Genomic DNA, 16,758 nt, shown 5'->3' on the forward strand with positions numbered 1-16,758 from the left:
ACACACACACACACACACACACACACACACACACACACAAACACACAAACACACACAAACAAACATATATAGACAAATAGCAAAAGAAATGGAACGAAATCTGGTAACGAGTTGTGTAAGAAAATCTAGAAAATGTAGAATAAAATACAATAACAACAAACAATTGCTTCAGTATTGTAATAATTGACTTTTTGTTGTTATTGTTATTGTTTTTTGTTGTTTTCCTTACGCCAAGCATTTAATACCTACAGAAGTAGACAACCACACATACATACGCACACACACACGCACGTACACGTGCATATATAAACGCATACGTCTGAGCATAAAAAACGTAAAGCTTTAGATTATTCTGTATCAGTGCGTAACTTGTTTGTTTGTAAGCATGTATTGCATTGTTTTAATTCCTTGCTTGTTTGGGCGCATATGTACGCAGTAGCAGTAGTACGAGCATATAGCAACAGCAATAGCAACAACAACAATAACTACAATAAAAATAGCTAAAAAGCTCAGATTAAAATGTCCATTGTAATCTGTTTTTGAAAACAAAATTTCTTTTTTGTTTTTTTTTTCTTCTTTTTTTTTTCACAAACAATTTGTTAGCAACTTTACAAGAGATTGTTTCTTCTCCCCCTTCGTTATTTTTTTTTTTTTTTTGTTTATTTTTTTGGGTAATATTTCAACCAAGATTGCTGATATGTTGAGTTAACGGTTCGAAATGAAACATATAGAAATTTTTATATAGATATATAGATAGATATATCTTTCTTATCGATATGAGCTTCTGAAGTAAGTTGTACGAGAATCGTATCAGTGGTTGTTACTGTTAAAGAAGAAATAGATACGAATTCTGACATTGGGGCGTTTAAAGGTGATATTTGTACTTAATACATTACTATACATATATAATGCAACATATATTATACATTATATTATATATTATTTGTATATATAAGCATTTTATATGATATCTCACAAATTTTATCCTTGAAGAGCATAAATGCTTACCGCCTTCCTCTTCTTCTTCTAACTAACTTAAGGGATTACATCACACACACAGTGGCTGAGTATTTACATTTTTTTAATGGCTTAGTAAGTGCTTTTTTAGGATTAACTGTACACAGCGTGCTGCAAAGCCCTCTAGATTAAAAATGCCTCGCGACAACACTTCCAACAATTCTCTAAATATTTTTATACCTACACTTAAAGTGTTTGTGGGAGAATAGTGTATTAAATTTGTGCGTATGTATGCGATACGCAGAATGGCTTAGAACAGACCCATTTTTATTACACCGTTTTAAGCTGGCCTGTCCGTTGGTTTGCCTTGCTTTTCTTTGCTGAATCTACAGAGATATTTGCACGGTACTCGGTATACTTGCAAGTGACATAACATCGCTTGTTGGATAAGGGAATATTAAGTTTGTGCACATGTACACAACATCCAAGGAGACTTGATATCGATTGACTTTTTTTTATAGCGATTAAATCAAACTCACTTTCAGAATCGATCTAAGCTTATCTGTCCGTCCGTCCGTCTTGTTTTCTTGTATTCAAATTTAACACAATGACTTGTTCTGGCACAAAGGCAAATGTTATTGAAAATGACTTCGATCAGATCACTTCGCATATAACGCCTTATTTTGAAATGTCTCTATGTGGATAAGTGCAGAGTTGTGTAGGACAATTCATAGTGGACCGTGGCCCACTATCAACGTATACGATACGGATCGAATAATTTCTGCATTCATCTAAGTTTGTTCATCAGTTTTCCGTTCTTGTGTTCAATCTACATTTGATGAATAGTTTAGATGAAATTTGATGCAATGACGTGTTTTGGCTCAACAAACAAGCAATGAATTAAAAGATAATTTTGGGTGTTTCACATATCTACACAAGCTTAATAATTCCTTGTACTAAAAGCTCAAAAAAGTTAAGAGTAATAAATAAAAAATTTAAATAAAAGATAATAGTAATCATATATATATATATATATACAAACGATCGATTCGAAGGATGCTTTGTGTGCAAAACAATCAAATTATCAAACAAAAAAATTAAATACGGTCGTGACCGAATCTTTGATACCCATCATCGTTATCGGGAAAAATACAAAAATAGTAAAAGAACTAAATTTTCATTCTGTATAAAAGGGTGTGGGCGCGGTTGTATTTTTCTATTTTCAAAAAAAAGGTTTTTTTCGCATAGGCGTGTGGGCGTTTTGAGCGTGTCTTTGGAAAAGTTTAAATCACCTTGAAATTCTTTTGCAAATTTGTAGACGATATCTTCATTTTCGCTAACAGGAGCATGTTTATCGCAAAATACTACACAGTTGTGCAGAGAAAAAAAGACGGACATGTTTAGCTGCATTGTAAACTTGAAACTGCCCAAAAAATTATACACTTTATGGTGTTTTTGAAGCTTGTTTGTCCGCGTTATTCAGGTAGTAAAAATAAATTATATTGTTATACACTACAATACTAGATAGGCGCAGTCAATTTGCTACAGCGTCGCCTACAGAATTCATTATACATTTATTTGCTATATTTTATGAGTAATGAGGAAAAAAACAATTTTTTATTTCTTTTGAAAAACAGAACTATTCTCAGAGGATTACAGATGGACAGACGGACATGCTTAAATCGATTTAGAATTTCATAATGATCCAGAATATAGATACATTGTGCGATCTGTGATGGTTCCTTCTAGGCGTTGCAAATGTTTTGACAAAATGAATATATTCCTCCTTTGGTGATGGGTATAAAAGGTAAACACATGGTAATGTATCTTCACGCACGGCAAACCTAATCCAGTAAAGGGTTCAGTTGCTTAATTGGGAAACAAATTCACATGCGACTTACCCACCAGTTAGGACTTTGTCTAATTACTACTTATTCGCTTCGATGGGACGCGCATTTGCTGAGAAATCCTTCAATTCTTACGAAATTGTGTGAAAAAGATTTGACGACTGGTTCGCCTCAAACACTAACAGTTTTTTTTTGGTCTTGCATCCAAAAACTCTCAGACAGTTTAATACCAGGTGTGAAGAGCAACAAATGAAAAGAACGGATGACAGCTTAAGAAAAGATTATCGCTAACGGCTAATAAGTAACGGACGACAGAAAGGAATAAGGAATAGTACATAACGCATCACCAATAATGGATAACAGTCATCGGGTAATTGATAAGAACTGAACATAAGCGAACACCTTGTAAAGGTGTTGTAGATAGCAGATAAGAAATGTAATTAATGTCTTCTACTCATATTTAAAAATGTATAGTTTCTCGGGCAACGTAATCTATTAGTTGACATGCGCCATTAAGTAAATGAACTGATTCATAATTCTAGGAATAATTTATTCGCTGGATTTCTGGCGTCATCCACTAATATTTGATATTTCTAAGGTGTAGGAAACTTATGAGTAGTCCGTGCTAGGGTGAAAGACAACTGATTTTTCCGAGAGATAATAAGATATATTTTGACTGGATGTTAGATGATAAAGTCTTTTTAACATCCTAATGAATTTATTGCTACTCTTAACTCATTATGCGTCGACATTCAATTTCTTATATCAACTCCTATGTCGACCTATCGTCGACCTTATGTTATTTGAAATTAGTAACAATACGAATCAGTATCAATATCATTAATCCTTAGAACAAAACTTGTTAGTGTATCTAATTTTTAATTTCAAAAATTACATTCGATCTGTAGGTTGAGCGAAGGAAAACAAGGCAGATAGACGGAGCGACAAGCTTGAATCGGTGTAGTATAGGCCCGTAATAGAGTCCTTTCAGATTTTTGCAGCCATCTGTAGGTTGAGCAAAGGAAAACAAGGCGGACAGACGGAGCGACAAGCTTAAATCGGTGCAGTATAGGCCTGTAATAGAGTCCGTTCGGGTTTTTGCAGCTATCTGTAGGTTGAGCAAAGCAAAACAAGGCGGACAGACGGATCGACAAGCTTGAATCGGTGTAGTATAGGCATGTAATAGAGTCCTTTCGGATTTTTGCAGCTATCTGTAGGTTGAGCAAAGCAAAACAAGGCGGACAGACGGAGCGACAAGCTTGAATCGGTGTAGTATAGGCATGTAATAGAGTCCTTTCGGATTTTTGCAGATATCGGTACCAGCTTAGGGTACCCATGGTACCAAGTGGTGTAGGGTGTAAAAATTACGCTTGCAAACTGATCGATTTCATATGTAAAGCTTAAGTATAACATTTTCTTTCAGCACTTCGAGGCTATTAATTCCTTCCAATTGTTCGTAGTAAAGAAAGAAACTCAAAATTTGATTGTAATGCAAAAATATTGATACTGTCTTCAGATTTGATTAGATCGCCTTAACACTTTCTGAAAAAAAAGACAGATTCATGTGCTTTTCTCGAAATTTAAAAATAACCAATGGCCATCCATTTGCTATGCAAAATTTAATTAGCTCGGTTTCGATATTCTAATGTGTAGGGCTTCGACTTAAGCTGACTAAAATCGCTTTTCGGATGCGTTTTATCTTTCAAGTTTTTACATTTTTCCCTTATAGTAAACAATATGTTATGTATTTACACATCTTATATATATACATATGTGCGACATGTATGCATGTATGCGTTATATGTATATTTATATGTATATTTATACATGTGGGTGTATATGTTTATGTTACAATTTTGAATAGCGTGCATGTTTGAAAAATGGGATTTTTTTTCGCATTCTCGCAAAAAAACAAAGATAGAGAAACGAGATAGAGAGCGTAGGTAAGATTTAGCTGACAAGTGTTATGTGCCAGTTTTGTTGTTTTTACATATAATAAATAAAATAAAAAAGAAGATTTTCATGATTTTGTAAAAAAATGAATGCATGAAGTAAGTGAGTGAGAGAAACAGCGATAGGGAAAGAGAAAAAAAGAGAAGATATCGAGATTTTGCTTAAGCTTTTCATAAAATTGTATATAAAATGGATTTTAAAAAGCGGAAAAGTTTTGCAAAAATTGATGTAAAATTATATTAAAAAAAATATTTAAAAAAAAATATAAACATTAAACCATTGTGTGTATGTAAAAATAACTAATAAATTAAAGATTTAAAAATTTTTCAATTAATTCAATTTTTTCTCTTTCTCCACTTTTCTCAAACTATCATTGTGTTATACACAATATGTATAAGAAAAATCCCTTGAGTGATTTGTCATATAAAAAAAAGAAAAAAAAAAATGTTTGTAAATACTAGTGATGATTGACACCTTTAAAGTGACACACAAATTAATTGCATATAATTATAGCGTAAAGAACAAACAACAACAAAATGATTTCTTTTTATATTTATGCCCCTACCCCGTTTGTGTTACAAAGATATATTGTGCGGACATATGCAACTTCTAGAAGGAGTTGAGAAGTGTCCATCTTTTATTATACCCATCGGTTCAGAATGGCTTATTGAATCGTTTTATGCTTGTCTGCCGTCCACTCTAACACTGTTCTCTATTTACTTAAAATCTTGCGTAAATTTTGGGAAAAGTTATAATACAAGCTATAATGTAAAAACACAACACAAAAAAAAAAACATATATAACATATTTGCTTCCCAGCCACATAGCCAAGCAAACATAAGAAAAAACAAGTAAGAATATTATAGTCAGGCAAGACCGCCTAATAAATACCTCATACCACATTTTCTAACAAAATTTTTATTTTTTTTTGTGAAATTATGGATCAATTTTCATCGCAACATATTAAAGTCTACTCTTTGCTCTATAAAGGAACAATTTCCGTGGAAATCTTTACTGGTGTAGCATCCAAAAAGTAGGCCAAGATGGTCCAAATTTGATGTAGTTAATTTTATATGTTAAATTACATTGATGAGATAATTTTCATTATGAAGCATGAAAATTATTATTTTTCGTCCTATGAACTTCGTTAAATGAGAATGAGTTCAAAAAATTTCCCCAGCCCGTCCAAAGTTTTCATACCAATTTGGAATGCCAAAATACTTCTACTTAACCGCTTTTACCGAGAAATTTTGAAAATTGCAAATTGTTTTCCATATAACGACCCTTCGAAAAAGGTCGTTATAAGAGCAATGGTCGAAATAGTGGACCGATCCAAACAATATTTAAAGCCGTTCGTCCTTGGGCTAAAACACGTTGCAGTACCAAATTTCATCAAAACATCTCAAAAATTGTGATCTGTAGCTTGATTACAAATTTACATGGGCAGTCATCAGACAGCTAGACAGGCTTAGATTAATTCAGATAATGATTCTGAATCGATCGGTATAATAAAAGGTGTATCTATCCTAAGCTCTTCTGCATTTTACTTACGTTCGCACCAACTTAATACACCCTACGCCACAAGTCGTGTAGGCTATAAAAATTCAGAAAAAAGGGAAAAAAGGCCCTAAGAAGTAGCTATTGATACACTGTAATACAATGTGTTTTTCAAATTAAATATATTTATATATATTCTATTATTTTTTTTGCCACTTGTTAATTTTTTTCATTTAATTTATTTTGAATTTTTTTTTACTAACTTCAATTTATTTATATATTTATAAATTATGAAGGTACGTGTATATATATATATAAATAAGCATAAGCAAATATGTGAAAATATATACGAGGTCAATTTGAGAATATCCGTCCATGCATGCATTTGGCGGCTTTTTGCTTCTAGGAATGGCTATAGTAGTAAAGGCTTGACTCACTTTAAGGCTTAGTTTATAATGTCGATAATGTTCACGGATCAGATGAGCCCCTTCTGTTCAGAGTAAGCAAATAAGTTTGACGTGCAATTCACAAAACGTAACCTATAATACTTGCTGCAATATTTTCTTAAAAACATGTAAAGGTGCAACTGGTTGCAGTCATTAATTATATCGCCTAAAATGAAATAAAAAGAAAAAAAATATTGCATGCAATATTTGCAATGCTCCATGGGCTTACTTTCAAATGGGAATATAACGCATTTACATTTTTTATATTCGCTTGAATATCTGATTATCTAACATTTGCCCTAAGGTGAATAAAATTTTCTAATTAATTTTTTTCTTAAATTTTTTTTTTTTTTTTCATAATAATTTTGAAAAAATTAAATAAATATATAAATCAATAGATAGGAGTCTCTTTACGATTAAAATAAATGTATTTTTTACGTATTAGTTTCTTTCCTTTCATTTATTCTCAATAATTTTATGCGAAGTCATTTTGATTGTATATCAGAAAAATATATCCATTTACTATAATCGATTTATATCGAACACATTTACATACACGATAGCAGATATTAACAGAGTATCATTGAATAAAGTTTCCACTTGATGGAAAACATCAAACGTGACTTGCCTACTAAAGTGTTTATACGTTAACAAATTTATGCGTTGATAAAAATAACTCAAAAAAAAAAAAAAAAACGATAAATTTTTTTTTTTTTTATTTAATCTGTGATCCTCATCGAAAGGGCGTGAAAAAGTTGAAATCATAAAATAAATAGAAAAAGCAAAAAAAGAAAGAAAAAAAAAAAACACATAATAACAAAAGAGACGAAAATACAAAAAATAAAATTTAAATTTTAAAAAGTAATTAAAAAGTTTAAAATTTAAAAAAAATAAAAAAAATTTTTTTTTAAAATTAAAAAAAAAAAAAAAAAAAGGAGACACTATCAATGCTGAAAATGAACCATAAATTTATTTATTTATTTAACAAAAAATCCGGAAATGCATTGAAAAATAAAAAAATTTTTGTTAAAGTAAAAAAGAAGCTGAATATATACATATATATATATATGTATATAAAAGAAAAACATTTTAAAAATTATGAAAAAGTTCAAAGCGCTAAATAAATAAAATTAAAAAAAAATTACAAAATTATAAAGCTAAAATTAAAAATAAACAATAAATATAAAATTTCATTAAAAAGATCACCTGGAAATAAAAGAAGGTCAAAAAGTAAACAAATGAAAACTTTAAAATCGGCTCTTGTCCACCATTATGTACCCTACAACACCATGCTTAATGCAATCATTCATTTAAGAACTATTGGAAAATAAGGCTTTATATGGGAGCTGGACGAAAAAGTTGTTCTATTGGAGGCATTTGCAATGGCGTTCGTACTTAGACCAAAGCATGTCGATGCGCCAAATTCCATCACAATATCTCAACAATTACGATCTGTAGATTGAACACAAAAAAAAAAAAAAAAAAAAATAAGATGGGCAGACAGACAGACAAGAAAAAAAGATTCCGAATGTGGATGTGGTAAAAGTTGGGTCTATCGCATGTCCTTAAGATGGATAGACAGACAGACAAGAAAATAAGATTCCGAATCGATCGGCGTACTAAAAGTTGGGTGTATCACAAGTCCCTAAGATGGATAGACAGACCGAATCGATCGGCGTACTAAAAGTTGGGTGTATCACATGTCCCTAAGATGGATAGACAGACCGAATCGATCGGCGTACTAAAAGTTGGGTGTATCACATGTCCCTAAGATGGATAGACAGATAGACAAGAAAAAAAGATTTCCAATTGTTCGGTGCAATAAAAAGTGGATCTATTCCAAGTCCCTCTTGCTATTGCAAACATATGCATAATATATTTAATATACTCTTATAGTACAAGTGTGTAGAGTATAAATAAGTCTTAAAAATTTTAAAAACATAATTAAAAACCCAAAAATATGAATTCATTTTATTATTAAACAAAAATAATAATAATATTACAATAAAAAAAAGACCGAAATATTATAAAACAACGGAATTATGCAGCAACCATGTACAGTTAGGTAAAAAGCGTAAGTAAATAACATAATGTATATATGCAGATAACAAGATACTGTTAGTTCCAGCTTAAACACAATCATGAATAAGGACGGATGAATAAAGCAAGTGAAAAATTCTTTAAAATTAAAAAAAAGAAAGGTGGTGCAGACACTTTAAAAAGACCTTCAACTGAGGGATTGGTCATATAGAATAGAAAAGAAGTTCTGAAGCAGCATAACTATCAAGTCAGCGCAACTGGATGCAATCCACGTTGCTGCAAACCGTATTTGGGTTACGTTTGATGTGTGATCTTAATTGCAGATCGTGCGCGTACCTTCTAGGCTGCATACACTGGCTACTTCTCTCCTTCTCTCCCCACTTCATTTTAGCCATCACCATAATGCACGCATAAGCGGCATCTCTTTAGTGATTAGCCATTATATACATAGACCATATATAGATGTATTTACATCCACATATATGGATATATATACAAACTTATGTACATGTCATTAAAGGCATGTCAACTGCATATACGTACGCGTATATATATAATTATGTGTATATAAAAAAACAAAGCAAAAAATCATTTGTTGTTGTTCCTACCTACTAAGATGTGCTTGGATACAGACTGCATGTTACTGTGGCGTAATGAATAAAAAAGAAATCTGTCGCAGCTATACTGTGAAGCCATAAGAACAAAGCAAACTCGCATACAATGGTCATTCCTGTCGCTGTGACAATGAAATGCTACGTGCTTTCAGGGATCTTGAGATGATTTTAGAGGCTTTCGTTTTGGTCATTACGGATGTTGTTATCATGAGCGGATGTATATTTTTTTTTTACTAAATATCTGTAATATTTCAAAGATTTCAAGGATTAGCAATTTTCTAGCCTACTTGGACTGCAAAGAGAATCGAAATTATTATGCCTTCGAGAAGAAACAAAAGCAAGCCATAGGCGTATGAATGAATTATTATTTATTGACTTTTTTCTTCAAAGGATATCTGCCTTTATTATGGTGAAGATCAGAAAGCAGTGTGAAAAGAGAGAAAGAGATAGAGTGTAGTCCCGCAGCCTAACGTGTGCGTGCTTTCACCAAATAAACACACACTACACTATAGCTATGATAAAGTTTGCTGGTCTATACCACACTGGGATTTGAACCCGCTAGCGCTGACTTATCTGCTCATTAAATGTTATGCCCTCACCGGACTAAGAGCACGAATAATAAGTTCAAAGTATACTCTACCGAACCTAAATAAATAAAAAACCCGCGTACGCTGATCTGGGGTACAGTGGATTTTTATCTAAACGGTTGCTGTCCGCAAGCTAGTGCCTGAGTATCCAATCGGTAAGTGTTATGCTTTTACGGAGTGAGAGCATTCACAACAGTTATGTCTAAACTAAGCTCTACCTCAGTAAGACTTGAGTCAGCTAGCGCAGATTTGGGGAAGTGGCGATCATTATTCACTCGTCTACTCGGTTCAGGCTGTAATCTAGTGGATGTGTATACCGCCAGTAAGTGTTATGCCTTTACTCACTGACAGTACTACCGTCACACTAACGTTTGAACCCGTGAACACTAACTTGGGGTCCGTGAGGGTTCTTATCTAACGGACTATTTATATTGGCCGCAAGGCAGTCGATAAGTGTTATGCTTTTGCCAACTAAAAGTACTCACTATAGCCACTCTACTATTTACTATCTACTTTATTTACTCGGCTTCGCGGAAAGCTTTTGCGATTTGCTTATTTAAGAAAGCCAATGTAACCATGCGTGGGGATTAGGAATACAACTTTTCAAATGGCTCAGACTACCATCCACGAAATTTTCTCCAAAAAGTAATGATAACTTCACGCAATATTTTCATTGTCTTGCAACTGTTTGGTATTTTCATCAAAAACTATTTACATTCTTTCTGCGGTTAGAAGAATATGAAAATCAAGGCAGCAAGGATTGCTATGAATTTTCCTTTCCTTAAATTGAGAAAAGCTAACTATAAAGTTTCCATCGGATTTAATGGAAATCAACAAAAATTAAGTTTCATTTGAACAACTGCTACGACTTAATTTCATAAAAGCGTTCCTCCTGAAGCAAATTTGTGCTTAAGAATGCTTGCTTTTACAATTCTCCTCGAAATATTCTATATATTTGGTTATACACTGCTGCTTACTCTCCGTTTCTCTGCTCTCTCTCTTTCTGTCTCTCTCTTTCTCTCTCTATCCTTCTTATACTTATTACTATTTAAAATCACAAAAACAAAAAAAAAAGAAAGACTGTCATTTAGGAGGGATAAATTAAACGAAACAGCAAAGAGATGAGAGGGAAGTTAGACCGACCGGTTTTTCTTGTTCATAATATTTTAGAATTTCGTTATTTTCTTCATTACTTGGGTTGACATATTCTTTGTGGCTGTGAAATGATATCTTTATTTAAAACGAAAAAAAAAAAAAAAAAAATTGGGAGAAAAGTAAAGCACACAGCTTGGTTTCCTTTAAGAATGTAAGCATGCTTATGATGTTGTTGATGTTACTGATGATGATAACGATGATGATGCCAAAAGCAAATAAACACAAGCTGGCAAGTCAGTCAAGAAAAGCAACAAAGCAAGGATATCATGCCGAAATAAGTAAAGGAAAAGAAGAGCTCTTATATAGAAAGGAGGAAAAAATAGAAAAAATAAGAAAAAAAAAAAAAAAAAAGAAATAGAAAAGATGTTTAAACAGTCATTCAGTCATTCAGTTGTTGTCAGAGTGTTATGAGTCAGTCAAAACGACTTGTAGTTGAGGGAAATCACGGAAAGATAGAGAAGGAAAAATAAAAATGCAAACATATGCAAAATAAATTTTAAAGGTCACTGACAACGCAAAATAAATGAAATAATTTTCGGAAGAAACGGTAGCAAAAAGTATTAACTCACAAGAAAGGAAGGCAAAAAAAAAAAAAAGGAAGAAAGTCATTTAAAAGAAATGTAAAAGTGTAACTAATTGCGCAAACTTGAAAATGACTCTTACGAGTTTCGCCTTCACTTGGGAAAGCATTTCACCTTTGCAAGCATTGTTAGGTGAGCCTGAACTGTTGTACCCTTTAGGTTTTTTTTATTATGTATTTCGGTTTTTTTCTTCTTTTTTTTTTTTTGTTTTTATACCAACTTAACCCTTACGAAGCTTCAAGTGATATTTGTTTCGATTGCCTTTTTAACCTTTTCATCTGTCTGTAGCCTTCTAATGAAAATTTTCTTTCTTACTTTTCTTTTTTTCGATATATTTACTCTAAGCAAGAAGAAGCAATGCTTTGAATAGTTTAAACGCCAGCACAGATGAGAAGTTACCTAACACATTGAGTGCATAAGAAAAAAAGAATTTAAAAACAAAAAAAAAAAAAAAACTATAACTAGAGACATAAAAGCTATGAGAAGGCTAATAATAATGAAGACATACATATATTGTTATAAATTTGAAAATCTCTGCAAAATTCAAAGCAGATACGATTCACAAGAGCGTCCATAACATATTATTTTTGAGCGGCAGCATTATGCAATTGCTTTATGTTTTCATGTTTAGATTTAAGTCTTACTTTGGCTCGGATTCATAAGCTACATAAGCCCGTGTGTATTGAGATAAAACAAATAACTTATATAACTATATTAATATGGCTTGTTTGCCATATACATGCAGTATTTGTTTGGTTTTATTATATTAATAGGAGAGAGATGTTCATGTGCCAGTCTCATCATATTCTATTATGTTATGTTGTATGTGGTTACTGTGGTCTCGTAACTATTAGAGTTTTAGTCATTTATCTGCACTCAAACATATGTACATAGGCTTGTATAACTATTTGTACTCTTTTGTGGTTTCAAGTTTTAAGAGCAAGTTTTAAAAGAGGGCATGGGTTTCGGTCAGTTCAGTGTTTGACATCCTCGATTGTGAAAGAAGTTAATTAAGTTCAAAGTTTGTACTGGTCTGTCTTTATCTCACAATATTCCTTAATAAAGAGAGGCTTTCTCCAGCGTTGCTCTTGCTAGGTAATGCCTGTCGTTCTGATTTGCGTATGTTACAGAAGAAGTATATTTGGCAAAGGCGATGTCTCACAAATTCGCTATGATTATGCAGAATATTAACTTCATCGTTCTTTCGCGCCGCAACTATAGTAACCGCTTCCTTTTCTCCTTCCGCTTTCGTCGGTTGTCTCATAGTCGACGCCATCGTAATACCATTTTTTGTCCATTTTTAACCTTTCACTTGTGTCACCTTAAGTTCAACACGACTGTTCTTGCTTACTGGCTTGTAATATAACGGCAAAGATATTAAAATTATTTCAATTATTTTTGCTAATTGCAGGAAATCATTTAGGGGGGACGAATCTTGATGACGTCAAGATCTTAAATTCCATATCATAGGAAGATAATATTTGAAATGTATTTCATTTTTTAAGCATATTCCTCTACTAAAATACATTGAAAGAGTACTGAATATTCTTGATAGGTGTCCAATGTTCGTCTTACGATTTCAACTTTTTCTTCTTATGCCTTCCTATGTTTCTTATAATATGAATAAATAATATTTTTGTGCAAAAAGTAAACGCAACCAGTCAGGCAAATAAGAGATTTTTGTTTCTATACGTAAAACCGAAGAACAAGTGTATACTAATTTCGTCGTCCCATTAGTAACAATTGGAAAAACGTATTCCCTTCGTTTATCAGATCTTTAGACGAAACTCAGGTCCTAAGCCCTGGGTTTATGATGATTAAAATTTTGAAAAGTCGCTAAGAAAAACTGAGAAAATAGAGTTGAAAGGCAGATACTTTAGCATACCGTTTCGATTTACGTATATAAGAATCTGATCTGCCCGTGAACATGCACCGAAGAGTTGAAGGATAAAAGTAGTAAAAGGAAAGGTTAAAGAATTTTTCTAGTCTCTCTTTATCTGTCCTTTTCTCTCTTTCACTCTCTCTACACCTCTCGCTCCCTCTTTCTCTTTATATCTTTCTCCCTCTTTCTCTTTCTTTCTCTCTCTATCTATATATATGTCTTTCTGTCTTTCTCCCTCCTCCCCTCTCTTTCACGGTACTTCCACAACATTGTCTCTGTAGCAATATGAATAAAATCTCCATTCATATCACTAACGTTCTCAGAATGAGAACAGTATTAATCGGTTTTTTCCTCTTATATCTTAACTAGAAGTGATGGGTGTCGAAAAGCCGCTTCAAGGTGCATATGATTTTTGTTTCGCGTTTTTATATATTCCAAAATTGCAGTGTTTGGGTGTGAAAAGCAGAAAGACCTAAGAAAGAAAGCAAAATTAAAAGAGAAGAAAAAGAAAAAAAATTAAGAAAAATTATACGAAAAACAAATAAAAGCATAAGACAGGAAATCTTAGCAAAAGTTTACTACAAACTATTCATTTGTCGGACTTATAATAATAAGTTGTCTTGGGAAAAACGAATGAAAGTTAAAATGACTACAATTTGGTGCTTATGTCGGTGTTGGTATTATCTACTTATAACTCCATATTGAATTATAGTTTAATTGGCTAAAAGCCAAGAAAACTTTTTTTTATTTTTTTTATTTTGCCTTTTTACTAAGTCATCGGCATCGTGCAGAAAAAGAAGAGAATGAAAATAAAAAGTAGTAAGAAAAATTCGAAAGTCAACACAAAAAACAGTATGAGACATTTAAAGATCTGATTATTAATCTAAGTTTTACGTTAAGGAGGTTATAGAGAGAAGGAAATTTATGGCTAAGAAAATGACATCAACAGTTTTCGAAGCATAAGAAAACTTCTTTTTTCTTTAAATAAGAAATATTTAAAAAACATATTTGAAATTAATTTAAGTGTCGCTTTCAGTAAGTTTGCGATATCTTCGCTGACGCCATTTACTTTACTGCTTATCTCAAGTACGGACAAGTACTTCACTGAAGGCATACCTTACTGTAAATATTTTTAGTGTTTTATTAGCATCGAAGGTATTAAAGTATGTTGCTCTTCTTTAAATGCATCGGTCACTGCTCAAAATGCTTAGTAACTCGTTTCCAGAATAGTTCCAAATCGATTAATTCTAATCGCCTAGGTTTACCTTAGGTTTTGCCATACCTTAAAGCCGTTTTCCTAGACAATTTTAGATGTTTTTCAGGTCGGCCTGTGAAGACTAAGGAACGAAAAGGAAACCATCCTAAAGCACAGTTAATTGCTCGTGAACTCTTGATTCCATTCAACGATATAATAAGTAAATATACGCCCGGTTTCATTTCCGGATAGGATAACCTTCTAGCATTGCTGGCTAATTAGTCTAAGGATTACAAAGAGGGTAACACAGCACTATTCTGTTACATATAAATATCACTTACTCCGTTGAAGGTGAGGCCTATTCGAAACCCCTATCTTCTCACCAATCAACTTCGCCGTTATAACTTCGTAGCTTGGCATTTACTGTCTTTCCAGCGATTTTAAGTGAAATCAGAGCCATTACGAAATTTCCTGAAGACATTCGTCAAGTAATAGTCCAACATTCAAATGTATTAGAAGTGCTCTCAGAATGCCTCTGATACTAACTATTTCAAGTATGAGTATGACCTGGGGAAGCCTTACAAATCTTGACTGAAAAGTAGGTACTGGTGCTCGAATCGATATCACTTTATGTAGTGTTTTAGTTACCTAGCGACGGGCACTTCAGTTGAAATGCTTCTTTTCTTAATGTCAATTCTCTTCAGTATGTCACCGCATAGCCGAGTAAAGAGGAGTCGAAACTACTACTAATTTCATATATCTTTGTCTTTCGCCTCCACTCTTCTGATCATCACCATCTTACGCTCGTAATGGTGGCATTCTTTGGGTGGTTAATCCTATTCAAAGAAAAAAATGTTTCCCCACTGTAATCGTGAGCTCTAAGCGGGAATCACGCACGATTGTAATGCACTAAGCCGGCGAGGAAATAATCACCAAACTTATGTGTATCTCCATGTAAGCGGGGTAGCCAATACCACAGGGAATATTCTACGGGTTTACTATCCCAAGAGATCCAAGGGTGACGCTTGTTCCCCCCAGCACATCTGGATAGTAAAGGTCCGGAGAGGAAAATTCCCCTTAAGTTCTGCTTAATCCTTATCTTCTCTAGGCTTGATTTCACAGATAGAGATAACTGTCTCTGGACGGCTTCCATGATGAAGCATGGGATAACTTAAAGCATCCTTTGCGGCGCGAAAGCTGTAGCAAAACCTTTTCAGATTTGGCCAACCCCATATGTACGGACATATTGCTATTCCGAAAACCATATAACATTTTAACATCATTGCAGTTACTACGCAAGTGCCTGGTGGGCCCTTTCCCGCTGTCAGGCCCGAGTCGGAGTTTAGTTACTTTCTCACAAACGCGATAACTTTCAATTATTTTCTAAAGCATGCGCCGACTATTTAGACGAAGTATGGTAACATTTGCGTTCGGGCCTTCAATATATTCTAGGATCAAAAATCGTTGAGCCCCTTTTTGCCATTTACAATGTCTGAAAGGAAATACATCACAGCTCGTAGATGCATTCAGCTGAGTGACAATTTATTAAGTCAGTAGTAATGACGGAATTAACTCGTATGACTCTAAAGAACAGAGGAAGAAAAAGAGGAAACTTCTTCCGGTATACACTTGTCTTCGGACAAACTCTCTTCGCTTAGAGCGTTGCATGAGGATGAGGGTATCATATAATGAGCCTTCAATAGTTCCCCTCACTCATATATCTATATATGAAGTCATCTGCTATTTGGGTTTCTCTAACTTGTTAAATGTCAAAGTGTTATCTAATAATACATCATAGGTCTTCAATTTTTTAAATCTTTTCACTAAAACAAGCCTGAAAATGTCATTTCAAAAAAAAAAAAAAGAAAATGTTTTAATGAATTTTTGCAAAAGAACTTTTTTCTCTTTTTCTGTTATTAAACTAAATGCCCAGTAAAATCCTTACCACTTCAACTTTAAGTATAAATGTTTTTTAGCTCGAATATTCTATAGAAAATCATAACA

Source organism: Glossina fuscipes, unplaced genomic scaffold (assembly GCF_014805625.2).
Source record: "Glossina fuscipes isolate IAEA_lab_2018 unplaced genomic scaffold, Yale_Gfus_2 117530, whole genome shotgun sequence".
Lineage (NCBI taxonomy): Eukaryota > Metazoa > Arthropoda > Insecta > Diptera > Glossinidae > Glossina > Glossina fuscipes.